The sequence below is a fragment of the Monodon monoceros genome, unplaced genomic scaffold (genome assembly GCF_005190385.1).
Source record: "Monodon monoceros isolate NGI ecotype Baffin Bay Population unplaced genomic scaffold, NGI_Narwhal_1 Super_Scaffold_5, whole genome shotgun sequence".
In the NCBI taxonomy this organism is placed as follows: Eukaryota; Metazoa; Chordata; class Mammalia; order Artiodactyla; family Monodontidae; genus Monodon; species Monodon monoceros.
Genome location: NW_021703782.1, coordinates 43,193,092 through 43,208,144, shown reverse-complemented (window position 1 = coordinate 43,208,144; position 15,053 = coordinate 43,193,092).

The following is a 15,053-nucleotide window of genomic DNA, read 5'->3' as shown; positions in this document are numbered from 1 at the left end:
CAAGAGAGAGCAAGAGAATGAATATGCAAGAGATGTTAAGAGACATAGAGTAGGGCTTCCCTGGTGGCGCAGTGGTTGAGAGTCCGCCTGCCAATGCAGGGAACACGGGTTTGTGCCCCGGTCCGGGAAGATCCCACATGCTGCGGAGCGGGTAGGCCCGTGAGCTATGGCCGCTGAGCCTGTGTGTCCGGAGCCTGTGCTCCGCAATGGGAGAGGCCACAGCAGTGAGAGGCCCGCGTACCACAAAAAAAAAAAAAAAAAAAAAAGAGACATAGAGTAAAGGAAGACTAACATAAAATCTAACAGAAGTGCCAGGTGGAAAGAACAGAGAAAATGAGAGACTAGAGGACTGACAGGCAATGTTTGAGAAAAATACAAAGACTGAAATGTTTATTACCAAAATTACAGAGAAATATAAATATTTAGATTCAGGAAACAAAATAAGTTCCAAGATGGAGAAATTAAATTCATACCTAGACAAATACTGTTGAAAATGCAGAAAATTCTTAAAAACAACTAAAGATAAGGACTTCCCTGGTGGCGCAGTGGTTGAGAGTCCGTCTGCCGATGCAGGGGACACGGGTTCGTGCCCCGGTCCGGGAAGATCCCACATGCCGCGGAGCGGCTAGGCCCGTGAGCCATGGCCGCTGAGCCTGCGCGTCCGGAGCCTGTGCTCCGTAATGGGAGAGGCCACAACAGTGAGAGGCCCGCGTACCGCAAAAAAAAAAAAAAACAAAAAAAACAACTAAAGATAAAAGATTACCTACAAAAGAACACTCATCAGTATACTAGCAGATTTGTAATCATCAGCAATAGAAGTCATAAATCAGTGGAAAGAATTACCAGAATATACACTGAACTATGCCCTATGATTTAAAAAGTGAATTCTTTTTCAGAAGAAAAAAGAAGTTGAGTCATCTCTTTTCCTGTCAAAGATTGCTTGGCAGTAATTCTGTAAATCAGAAGAATAGCCTGGCAACTGAAAACTGAACCCAGCAACTGAAACAAATGTTAAATCACAGGTATTTTCCACTAATTAAGGCTATGTGATTCTATGAAGGAATGTGCCTGGGTTAATGGTCAAGTGGAAAAAGCTTATTGAAGAAACAGCATGTGATATCTAAGTACAATGCCAGATGTTGGGGTCAACTAACCTAGATTTTGGCTATTTAGACAAGAGAGACACAATGGTGGTCAGCAGTATTTAATTTACATGAAGTTCTAATGCACTGACCTGTAAAGGCTGTCACATAATATTCTTAATGCTTAATAGTTTGTATGTAATAAAATAAAGCTATCAATGTATTTCAAATGGTTTGATTAGATTTTCAGGGCTATTCTTTCTCATAAATGATAATTTTTTTTTTTACTACAAAAGTAATTCCTGTGTGTTGCAGAAAATTTTTTAAATATACACAAGTCACAAGAAAAAATATTTGTATTTCCTTTAATCTCATCACCCAAAGAAAACATTTATCAGCTTTTTAGAATATTCCAAGTATACCTTATTTTATTATTTTTGAATTAAAATTTTTATTTTGAGAGACTTACAGATTCACATGCAATTCTAGGAAATAATACAGACAGATACTGGGAAGCCGCCATCCAGTTTCCCCCAAAAGGAACATCTTGTAAAACTATAGTACAATATCATAGCCAGGATATTAACATTAATACAGTCAAAACACAACATTTCCTTCATCACAAGAATTTTTCACGGTTGTCCTTTTAAAACAAACCTGCGAATTCCCAAGTTTTATACTTAATAGCAAACCATCATAGAGTACTCCATTATAACATAAAGTTAATTCTACTGTGGATTATTTTCATTCTCTTGCACTCTCTCTGAACTTTGGACATCCCCATTATTCCTCAACATCGGCAATATAAATGGCTTCTTCTATATTTGTGAGTAACTGATCAGTCACCTTCCCCCTTACAAGGGGGAGAAGGATCCATGACAAGCATAAAAATACTATGTGATAAGCATAACAATAGCTAACATTCATTCTACACTTTCCATGTGCCAGACAGTATGCTATTCATTTAACAAATATTAAATATTTTGATTCTCACAACACATCCGTGAGGCAGATACTATTAAATTCCCCATTATGTAGATGAGGAAACTAAGGCTCAAGAATGTTAGGTTACTTGCCCAAGTCACACACAGTTAACAGTGGCATAACCAGGATCAAATCCATAAGGTTTTAGGCAAAGTGGAGGTATTAGGGAAAAAGAAAAACTAGTGTAGGTAAGAAGGATCAGCAGAGGAGTGTGCAGGTTGTAAGCAACATTAAATAGAATAGTCAGCATAAGAAAATGACACGTGATGATGAGAGAATGAGTTTTGGGGGAAGAGGAGTCCAGGTAGAAAGGACAGTTCTAAGACCCAAAGTTGGGGAGGGCCTGGCATGTTTGAAGAATGGCCAGGAGGCTGGTGTGGCTAAAGCAAAACGATCCAGTGGAAGAGTAGCAGTAGATGAGGTAAAGAGACATATATAGGCATGAAAGTCACTGAAAAGTTTTGGGATATTTTTTGAGGGACAGTGGTGTCTTTGTGGGTTTTTTCTTTGTTTTTAATAACAGCTTTATTGTATTACAATTCACATACCATAAAGTTCACACTAATAAAGTGTACAATTCAGTAGTTTATAGTATATTCAGAGCTGTGATACCATTATCACAATCCAACTCCAGAGTATTTTCATCACCCACAAAATAATCCCCATACTTAGCAGCTGTTCCTCATTTCACCCTTCCCCTAGCCCCTGGAAACCACTAATTTACTTCCTGTCTCTATGGAATTGCCTATTCTGAACATTTCATATAAAAAGAATCACACAATATGTGGCCGCCTGTGTCTGATTTCTTCTGCTTGGCATAAGAGTTTCAAGGTTCAGCCACATTGTAGCATGTATCAGTACTTTGTTACTTTTTAGGGCTGAATGATACCACATTTTGTATATCAATTTGGCACTGGGCTACACAACTGACAAATATGTTTGCTGGTATATTATAAAGGATACAACTCAGGAATAGACAAATGGAAGAGATGCATAGGGAAAGGTACTGGCAGGTGGTGGTGGTGAATGAGGAGTATTTGTTGAGGTGCTGCATAAAGCTTCCATGCCCTCTCCACCACCTCCCAGGACCTCAACATGTTCACCAACTGAGTTCTCTAAACCCCACTGATTAGGAATTTGTATGCACATTTTACTGCACAGACATGATTGATTAAATTATTGGCCATCGGTGACTGAACTCAATCTACAGCTCCCCTCTCCTCCTCTGAGGTGGGGATGCGGGACAGAAAAATCAAACCCTCTTATTCTGGCTTGATCTTTTCTAGCCCCGAATCTGAAGCTATGTAGGAGACCCAGTCAGGAGTCATCTCATTAGCATATAAAAAATGCTCTTATCTCTCAGGAGATTCCTAGGGTTTTAGCAGCTCCTGCCAAGAAGGAGGTGGGGCCAGCAAAGAGCAAATATATTTCTTATTATACCACAATACCATGTAGTAATATTTGATTTTTGAACCCCAAAAGTAGAATAGGTATTAAAATTTTAGAATGTACCAGTTATGCAGCTGAATTCTGATATTTTCCCCTCTGATTTTGTCTAGTATTTTAATCCACCATCATTTCTGAAACACCTGAACAACATCTGCCAACCCAGCTCCAATTGGGAAGAGACACCTATTTTAAAAAATCCAAGAAACACCTCATGGGTTGTCATTCTCTTGTATTCACACTTATCACCAAGGCATTGTCTGCCCCAAGTTGTATACTGGTGCATCCTTGGCTAATTTCAAGACAGCACTAGCTATTTGTTACTACCATTTGAAAAAGATCAAGTTTCCTACATCTGGGGCTAAAAGTAACGGTAGGCCATCTACCTCTTTAATGTTCTAAAATCTTGACGAGAAGACAAACATGGCCAAATTTAGGAGTACGGCCAAGATGCCATGTAATGGCTACAACAAATTAAAATGTCACAATAGCTGCCAAGAAATCCCCCAAAAGTATCTGAGGCAACTGATGCTAAAAGATGATAAAGAAGATTCTGGAGACCATGGGATTGTCAATAAAAAAATTCAAAGAAGCCAGAAAAAAAAAGTCAGTGAAATAGTTGTCAAAGTAGACAAGAGCAAGAAATAGGACTCAAAAAGAAGCCAAGTGTCATTTAGGAAGCAATTATCTGATAACACAAAACTCAGAGCCCTCTTGGACTTAACCTTCATGTACATATTAAGTATCAGTTAACTGATAAGGCTTGGTGGATTATATTTGCCAAAGGTTATTTGTATTTCAAAAAGAAATTAACTTCTGAAACAATGGAATGCTTTAATTCATTCAACAAATATTTGCTAAGCACCTACTGGGGATATGATGGTGAGCACAACGGAAACTTTTGCTGGGGTCATGGAGTTTAGGAGCTAGAGGTAAAGCCAAATATCAATCAAACAACACTAACATCTGTGCAATTGCAAACTGAGGTAAATAAGTGTGCCAAAAAGAAGGAAAGTTATTTTGTGAGAGTTTATACCAAAGAATCTAAATCAAGGAAGTATCCTGGAAGAAATAACCATTAAACTGAGATCTGAAGGATGAGTTGGGTTGAATAGTCTGAGCCTTAAAGTGAAACAGGAGTTTTACCGAAGAGCTGGTGTATTACTTTGCTAGGGCTGCTATAACAAAGTATCACAAACTAGGTGGCTTAAACAACAGAAATTCATTGTCTCACAGTTCTAAAAGGTAGAAGTCAAGGTGTTAGTAAAATTGGTTCCTTCTGAGAGTGGTGAGGGAGAATCTGTTCCATTCCTCTCTCCCAGATTCTGGCAGTTTGCTGGCAATCTTTGGTGCTCCTTGGCTTGTAGATTTTCTGCTTCATCTTCATATGGCATTCGCCCTGTGTACATATCTGTGCCTAAATTTCCCCTTTTTATAAGGACGCCAGTCATATTAAATTAGGGATTCACCTTAATCCTCATCTTAATTGATTATATCTGCAATGACCCTATTTCCAAACAAGGTCACATTTTGAGGCTAGGACTTCAACATATGTATTTTGCAGGTATAAAATTCAATGCATTAACAGCTGGGGAACTTACAGTGGGAAGCAAAAAGGGTCTCAAATTCACCTCCTGACTTCAGATGGGTTGCTAATGAGAATAAAAATTTTCATTTCAGAGACCTTCAGGAAATTCCGTGTCCTCAAGGGAGAGTTGGACTGAATTTATACTAAGAAGGAGGCAGAAACTAAGAAGAAATTGAGGCTACAGGGCATTAGTGGATTATGGAGTAGGAATATGAGGGAACACAGTGGAAAGTTTGGGAGGTGGGAGAGGTTTGGATTAAGGACAAGGGACTATAGACAATTATGAGCATGAAGGGCAGGTAGAGGAAATTGGTCAGGAGTACTTACTTACGCTGAGATCTCTGACTGATGAAAACAGGAATAAGAAGCAAGATGGGTTTAATCTCAAATGCCTTTTTGAGAAAGGCCAAAAGACCTCCCAGTCTAGAGCAATATCAGGCTCAAGGGTCATAGTCCATGGTCTCCTGGACAGAACTGGGATCAAATACTGGCTCTACCATTCACTAGACGTATGGGGTTGGGCCAGGTACAGCACCTCTCTAAGCCTCAGCTTCCTCATTTACAAGATGGGTATCGTAATAACTCTTAGTTGAGGAAGCTTGTGCAGTAAATCTCAATACCACTATTGAAGGCCTGGAGGATTCTCATGCCCTCAGCGAATTGTATGATCTCTCAGATTCTCTATTTCCTGATTTTAAAGTTGGAATAGCAATGCCTTATAAGGGGTTGCAACAATTGGTGGAAATCTTCTTTATTAAAGTGATTTGAAAACAGAAAAATGTCAATTTTCCTAGTTTTCCACAATCTGAGCCAAGATTGTGTCCTGTGACTGCATCTGAATGCACCACAGGAGGGTGCATAAAGAAGGCAGTCTCCACTCTGCATAAGGAAAGCAGCTCCACTCCATTCTACTTTTCTCCTCTTCCCCAGTATAAGTTAAACCTGTGTGCCAATTTATCTTCCTTAATCTACCTGGTCCTATTAAGAGATCATTCCTAGTGTTTTCACTCTAGTTTATGGAGGAGGGGAAATCCTTCTCCTCTTTGGGCTTACTCTAAAAATGCATACCCAGTCAGAGCCCCAATTTTATTCCCCAGAGATCCTGGATGTCTTAAGCTGATCTTGTAAGAGTTTTCGTCTTTGGGTTTAGTCTCTGAAAAAATCTCTTTCTGGTCCTGTATGCCTCTTTTCTTCTCTAGAGTCTAGAAGAATTAGACAGTATAGTAAGTTGAATAGCATCTTCCCCAAAGGTATGTCCAAGCCCTACCCCCTATTTATTTGGAAATAGGGTGTTGCAGATGTAATTAAATTAAGGATCTCAGCATGAGATTATGCTGGATTTAGGGAGGCACTAAATCCAATAACCAACGTCCTTATAAGAGAAAGGAGAGGAAGATTTGACAACACAGAGAGACCCAGAGGAAAAGGCCATGTGAATATTCAGTCAGAGACTGGAGTGATTCAGCTACAAGCCAAGGAATACCAAGGATTTCTGACGACCACTAGAACCAGGAGACAGGCCATGGAAGAGATTCTCCCTCAGAGACTCCAGGAGGAACCAATCCTGCCAAAACCTTGATTTTGGACTTCTGGCCTCCAGAACTGTGGAAGAATATATTTTTATTGTTTCAAGCCACTCAGTTTGTAGTAATTTTTATGGAAGACTCAGGAAACTAATACAGGCATGTTTCAAACTCAAGAAAATTTTTCTAAACACTTGTTTTGTGCCATACATGGTGCTAGCCCTTTCATGCAATTTATTCTTCTTAGCACCTGAGTCTGTCCTGCACCTAACTCTTTGATTTCCTAGTTGTGTGCAAATGTACAAGACACTTGTCAGTCTTGCTGCGGAGCTGGGGGTAGGGTATCAATTTTATTAATTTTTTCAAGATTTAACTTTTTATGTTGATTTTTTTCTCTTTTGGCTATTTGATTTCTGTTTCTGATATCTCTTCATTTTTTCCTTCCTTCTACTTTCTTTACAATTAATTTACTGCTCTTTTTCTAGCCATTTGAGACGATGTTTAGATCAGTGATTTTCAGTCTGCCTTCTTTTCTTTTTTTTTTTATACATTTATTTATTTATTTTTGGCTGCATTGGGTCCTTGTTGCTGCGCGCAGGCTTTCTCTAGTTGCAGCAAGCGGGGGCTAGTCTTCAGTTGTGGTGCACGGGCCTCTCACCGTGGTGGCTTCTCTTGTTGTGGAGCACTGGCTCTAGGTGTGTGGGTCTCAGTAGTTGTGACACGTGGGCTCGGCAGCTGCGGCATGCAGGCCCAGTTGCTCCGCGGCATGTGGGATCTTCCCGGACCAGGGCTTGAACCTGTGTCCCCTGCATTGGCAGGAGGATTCCCAACCACTGCAACACCAGGGAAGCTCTTCTTTTCTAATATTTACATTTAAAGCTAAAAAAAATTATCCTCTAAGAGTTTTTTCTTTTTCCTCTAAGTTTTTCCTTTTTCTCTTTTCTTCTTGTATTTAATGAGATGCTGATGATAACTAAACTTACTGTGGTAATCATTTAATGATATATGTAAGTCAAATCACTATCCTGTATACCTTTAACTTATATAGTGCTGTATGTCGACTGTATCTCAATAAAACTGGGAAAAAGTTATCCTTGAAGCACTGCTTTAATTGCAAACCACAGGTTTTGATATGTTATATGTACATAATCATTCAAACAAAAATATTTTAAAATTTCTGTTGTCAGACTTCCCTGGTGGTCCAGTGGTTAAGACTTTGCCTTCCAATGCAGGGGATGTGGGTTCGATCCCTGGTTGGGGAGCAGGTAGTTTTTTGGCTATGTGCCTCATGGCCAAAAACCAAAAAAACATAAAACAGAAGCAATACTGTAACAAATTCAATAAAGACTTTAAAAACGGTCCACATCAAAAAATCTTAAAAAATAAAATTTCTGTTGTGATTTCTCTTTTGACCCAAAGATTGTTCCGAAATAGACAACTTAAATACTAAATGATGATTTTTCTAGTTATCTTACTGTAAATGTCCTTAGCTTAATTCCACTGTGATCAGGAAACATACCATATGATTTAAATTATTTGAAATTTGTTGAGACTTACATGATTCAATATAAGATCTATTTTGGTAAGTGTTCCATATGGACTTGAAAGAATGTATATCACAGAATACCTTGTGCCTATAAAGTTTGTTATTCATGATATTCAAATCTTTTATGTTCTCACTAATTTTTGTCTGCTTTCTCTATTAGTTACTACGAGAGCTATGTTAAAATTTCCAAATATGATTATAAATTATCTATATACTTTATAAGTTCTGGCATTTTTTATTTTATATATTTTGAGTCTATATTTTAATATTTTAAAATGGCATTTTTATCATTATAGAATATTCCTTAAGATTTTTAGAAATACTTCTTTGCCTAAAATCTTTTATTGCCATTTCAAATCACTTCTCCCTGGAAGAAACACTGTTGAAAGTTTGATGTATAGCCTTTTAGATCCTTCTCTATAAGTTTACAAACACATATACAATGTATAATTTTGTTGTATGTATGTTTAAAGATTAATGGAATATTATGTACTATTATGCAATTTCCTTTTTCCTCTCTTAATAAGTCTTGAGAATCTTTCTATATTCCTATATTTATAGACCCAAAATCCATCCTCACCAGAATGGATACCTGTGCCTATTTTTAAAATATTAGCTCCAGAGGCAATTCAATGGAAAAAGGACAGTCTCTTCAACACATGTCGCTGGGACAGTTGGACATCCACATGCAAAAAAATAAACCTAGACAAAGACTTAACACCTTCCAGAAAAATTAATTCAAAGTTTACCATAGACCCAAATGTAAAATGCAAAACTATAAAATTTCTAAAATACAGGAGAAAACCTAGTTGACCTTGGGTTTTTTACATAGAACCTCAAAAGCTTGATCCATGAAAAGAAAAATAAGGTAAGTTGGACTTCACTGAAATTAAAAGCTTCTGCTCTGCAAAAGACACTGGTAAGAGAATAAAAACACAAGCTACAGACCAGGCGAAAATATATGCAAAACACATAACAATGAAAGACTGGTATCCAAAATACACAAAGGACTCTTAAAACTTAGCAATAAGAAAACAGCCCAATAAAAAATGTGCAAAAGTTCTGAAGAGACACCTCTCTAAAGGATATATACGTATGGCAAATAAACATATGAAAAGATTCTCAACATAATTTATCACTAAGAATTGAAAATTAAAACAACAGTGAGATGTTACTACATATCAGAATGGCTAATATACCAAAAAACAAAACAAAACCCAAAAAACCTGAGAATACCAACTGCTAGCAAGGATGTGGAGAACAGGACTTATTCATGCTGGTGGGACTGCAAAATGGTACAACCACTTTGGAAGACAGCTGGACAATTCTTCTTATAAAGCTAAACATAGTATTATCATACAATCCAGTAATCATTCTCCTAAGTATTTACTCAACTGATCTGAAAACATACAAATATTTATAGCAGATTTATTCATATTCAGCAAAACTGGAAGCAACCAAGATGTCCTACAATAGGTGAATAAAGAAACTGTGAGGCTTCCCTGGTGGTGCAGTAGTTGAGAGTCCGCCTGCCGATGCAGGGGCACGGGTTCGTGCCCCGGTCCGGGAAGATCCCACATGCCGCGGAGCAGCTAGGCCTGTGAGCCAATGCCGCTGAGCCTGCACGTCCGGAGCCTGTGCTCCGCAATGGGAGAGGCCACAACAGTGAGAGGCCCGCGTACCGCAAAAAAAAAAAAAAAAAGAAAGAAAAAGAAACTGTGGTACATCCAGACAATAGAATATCACTCAGTGATTAAAAAAAAAAGAAGTGAGCTATCAAGCCTCAAAAAGACATGCATGAATCTTAAATGTAAGTTGCTAAGTGAAGTAAGTTACTTTGAAAAGCCTACACAGTGTGTGATTCCAAGCATATGACATCCTGGAAAAAGAAAAACTATAGTGATGGTAAAAAGATCAGTGTCTGCCAGGGATTCAGGAAAAGGACAGAAGGGTGGAATAGGTGAAGCACAGGGGATTTTTTTCGATCAGTAAAATTATTCTGTATGATACTGTAATTGTGTATGCATGACACTGCATTTTTTAAAACAACAGAATTTTACGATACAAAGAGTGAACCTTAATGTATGCAGTTAAAAAAGATCATTTAGGAGATCAGGAAATTCCAGGAAAAAGTGCAGAATGTGACAAAATAACTGATTTACAAATATATGAAATTACCTTACCGTAGGGAATGGGGGAACTGCTGACCTAATTAACTTCCAGAAATGAGTGGAGTCTATAAGACAAAAGGCAAAAGAAACTGTCCATAAGGGCCAGACTCTTGTTTTCCACAGAGATTAAGGCTAACAACTCTAATACTCTATACAGATTACTGCATTTGAACAATTAAGTAAATTACAGTAAATTAGGGATGGTGCAAGGCAGATTTCTCACTGTTGGAGTGGGAGTTTACAGATAAGTAAGGGAAGGAAGCTAGAATGCTCTTTGTGATAACAGGTTACATTTGGAGACATTAATATGAAATTGCATTAAGCTTAATGTAGATACAAATGATTACATACAAAAAGACTTATAGATATGTACATATACATGGATTAATATACACATATATTTCCTTGCACTGTCAGCTGAGAAGGTCTAGAAGCAACAATACCCCAGGAACAATGAGCACATCTGTATCCAATTCTTGGTTTATAATACCATTCTCCAATAAAAGGAACCATTGCTCTTTGGGAAAAAATGCTAGTTCTGGAACCAGAGCAGGAAATATGCAAGATGAGCCTGGAGTATCTCGTAGTGTCAACATGTAAAGATATGCTGACAACAACAAACCCAAAAGATGGAGTTATGTCAAAGGGACTTAAACTGAAACAGCCAACTGAAAAAAGCTCCCAATGGTCAAATATGGAACCATTTGAGCAATAACATAAAGTAACATTGGATTATAATCCAGGCTCTAAAATAAATACCCATGAGTTTATACTTATCTGAATAAACAAATAAATGGGGGAGAAGAGACAATTTTCCATACAGAAGAATTCCAAATAATGTATGCAGCTTTTCCACCCTAAAGGGGATGAAGCATGACTCCCCACTCTTTAAGTGTGGGCCGTGCATGGTGACTCTTTTCCGAAAAGCACAGTGTGGAAAGGGGAAATAAAAGAGTGGTGGAAAAATACCTGACAAGCACTACCTCAGCAAGGTGTTCAGGGTCATCATCAACAGTGATAAGTCATGCTGATAGTATGTACTCTTTTTACGATATGGTGAACATGGCACTTTACCTCTGTAGTTTTCCTCCCCAGCCCTATATGTTTCTACTACACAATGAAAAACTGTAAAGTAACTGGTAACAGACCATATTGATCTCTAGAATTTTTCAAGAACAACTAGACGTTTTTAAGTTTTAAGAGAACTGAGAGAAAGCAAAGATGTCTGTATGCAAACTAAAGAATGAGAAATTGCCTCACCAGGCACTGTCTTCATACAGAAATAGTCAAAGTTTTCTGTTATTAAAGTGAAGGATGATCATAGATATGTTAGAGAGCCAGAAAACACTAATATTTAACTGATTAAAAACCAAGAAAAAGATGGTTAAAGACACAGACATTTGTGTAGCAAGGTTTTGGTCTCTGGCCCCATCTAAAGTCTGGCTTTTTAGAAAAGAATGAGGAGAATTAAGATGCAATGACAACTCTAAGAGAAAGAAATACAGAACATGCTGTTAGAGGTCAAGACAATGCTTTTCCAGCTAGAAGGATTTGGGGTATGTCTGCAGACCAATATGGGCAGAATAAGACCGGAATCTAATAAAAGGCAAGAACATTGGCTAGTAAAGTTGTGCACTACATGCCAAGATTGCAGAAAGCCAAATCCAGTTTTACCCTATTCTCTGTAGCAGGTTCTAGAATTACCTCATAATGACTTAGCCTGGAACTTTTGTTTCCAGAGAGTGTGAGCTGGGTAACTTGAAGTAATGCTCCTACAAGAAAGCAGCTAAGGAGTCTGAATTAAAAGATTTAAAACCATTTAAAACGCATTGGAGAGCTAAAAAACTAGTAGGGAATTACCGGACAAAGACTAATGGGAAAGTAGGAACCTAGAGAGATAAGCAACCACAAAAGCTTGTTTTGTCCTGAGGACACTTGCTGATCAGAGAAAATTCACGGTTGTCTTAATGCCCCTGCAAAATTAGGGGACTAGAAATAAAAGCCAAGACCTCCTCAAGTTTCAGTGTCTAACACGAGACTTTCTCCATGTTTCTCCAGTTTAGAGTACTCAAGAGGTTACACTTTCAAGGTACAGAGGAACTAGAAATAAACTGGCCTATCCAGAGATTTGCAACCTAGGGTCACATTGCCTGAACTGGCCATGGAACTCAAGCCAGAAATTTGGTTTAAATTAGTTCTGTACTAAACTGTCCAATGTTGCCTGGAAAAATAAATACAGCCTTCCTTGGAGGCAAGCACCTTAATACCAGAACTCAAATTATTTTTACAAAAGATTTTCAAGGAGTATAATCAGTTTACAAAGGTAAGTAAGTACAGAGATAAAGAAAGATTCTATGTAATAGAAACTAGAGACACAGAAAGAGAATCACAAAGACTTCAGATATTATAAGCTTGGGTACTCGTGTTCCAGGATATGTTTACAAGAATGTCTTCTAGCAACAATGGGTGTAAAGTCCAAAACTGAAGAAAAACTCAAATGCACATCAACAAAAGGATAAATTTTTGTTTAAATATTTATTTTTTAACATCTTTATTGGAATATAATTGCTTCACAATGTTCTGTTAGTTTCTGCTGTATAACAAAGTGAATCAGCTATATGCATACGTATATCCCCATATCCTCTCCCTATTGCATCTCCCTCCCACCCTCCTTATCCCACCCCTCCAGGTGGTCACAAAGCACCGAGCTGATCTCTCTGTGCTATGCAGCTGCTTCCCACTAGCCATTTTACATTTGGTACTATATATATGTCAATGGTACTCTCTCACTTTGTCCCAGCTTACACTTCCCTCTCCCCGTGTCCTCAAGTCCATTTTCTATGTCTGCGTCTTTATTCCTGTCCTGCTCCTAGGTTCATCAGAACCTTTTTTTGTTTTTTAGATTCCATACATGTGTATTACCATATGGTATTTGTTTTTCTCTTTCTGACTTACCTCACTCTGTATGACAGACTCTAGGTCCATCCAACTCACTACAAATAACTCCATTTCATTTCTTTTTATGGCTGAGTAATATTCCATTGTATATATGTTCCACATCTTCTTTATCCATTCATCTGTCGAAGGACACTTAGGTTGCTTCCATGTCCTGGCTATTGTAAAGAGTGCTGCAATGAACATTGTGGTACATGACTCTTTTTGAATTGTGGTTTTCTCAGGGTATACACCCAGTAGTGGGATTGCTGGATCATATGGTAGTTCTATTTTTATTTTTTAAGGAACCTCCATACTGTTCTCCATAGTAGCTGTATCAATTTACATTCCCACCAACAGTGCAAGAGGGTTCCCTTTTCTCCACACCCTCTCCAGCATTTATTGTTTGTAGATTTTTTGATGATGGCTATTCTGACCAGTGTGAGGTGACACCTCACTGTAGTTTTCATTTGCATTCATCTTTTCATGTATTTGTTGGCAATCTGTATATCTTCTTTGGAGAAATGTCTATTTAGGTCTTCCGCCCATTTTTGCATTGTGTTGTTTGATTTTTTGATATTGAGCTGCATGAGCTGCTTGTATATTTTGGAGATTAATCCTTTGTCAGTTGCTTTGTTTGCAAATATCTTCTCTCATTCTGAAGGTTGTCTTTTTGTCTTGTTTATGGTTTCATTTGCAGTGCAAAAGTTTTTAAGTTTCATTAGGTCCCATTTGTTTATTTTTGTTTTTATTTCCATTTCTCTACAACGTGGGTCAAAAAGGATTGTGCTGTGATTTATGTCATAGAGTGTTCTACCTATGTTTTCCTCTAAGAGTTTTATAGTGCTGGCCTTACATTTAGGTCTTTAATCCATTTTGAGTTTATTTTTGTGTACGGTGATAGGGAGTGTTCTAATTTCATTCTTTTACACGTAGCTGTCCAGTTTTCCCAGCACCATTTATTGAAGAGAGTCTCTTTTCTCCAGTGTATATCCTTGCCTCCTCTGTCATAGATTAGTTGACCATAGGTACATGGGTTTACCTCTGGGCTTTCTATCCTGTTCCATTGATATATATTTCTGTTTTTGTGCCGGTACCATACGGTTTTGTAGCCTTTGTAGTATAGTCTGAAGTCCAGGAGCCTGATTTCTCCAGCTCAGTTCTTCTTTCTGAAGATTGCTTTGGCAATTCAGGGTCTTTTGTGTCTCCATACAAATTGTGCATTTTTTTGTTCTAGTTGTGTGAAAAATGCCGTTGGTAGCTTGATAGGGATTGCACTGAATCTGTAGATTGCCTTGGGTAGTATCGTCATTTTCACAATGTTGATTCTTCCAATTCAAGAACAGGGTATATCTCTCTATCTGTTTGTATCATCTTTAATTTCTTTCACCAGTGTCTTATAGTTTTCTGCAAACAGGTCTTCTGTCTCCTTAGGTAGGTTTATTCCTAGGTATTTTATTCATTTTGTTGCAATGGTAAATGGGAGTGTTTCCTTAATTTCTCTTTCAGATGTTTCATCATTAGCGTATAGGAATGCAAGAGATTTCTGTGCATTAATTTTGTATCCTGCTACTTTACCACATTCATTAACTAGCTCTAGTAGTTTTCTGGTAGCATCTTTAGGTTTCTCTATGTATAGTATCATGTCATCTGCAAACAGTGACAGCTTTACTTCTTCTTTTCCTTTTTGGATTCCTTTTATTTCTTTTTATTCTCTGATTGCTGTGGCTAAAACTTCCAAAACTATGTTGAATAATAGTGGTGAGAGTGGGAAACCTT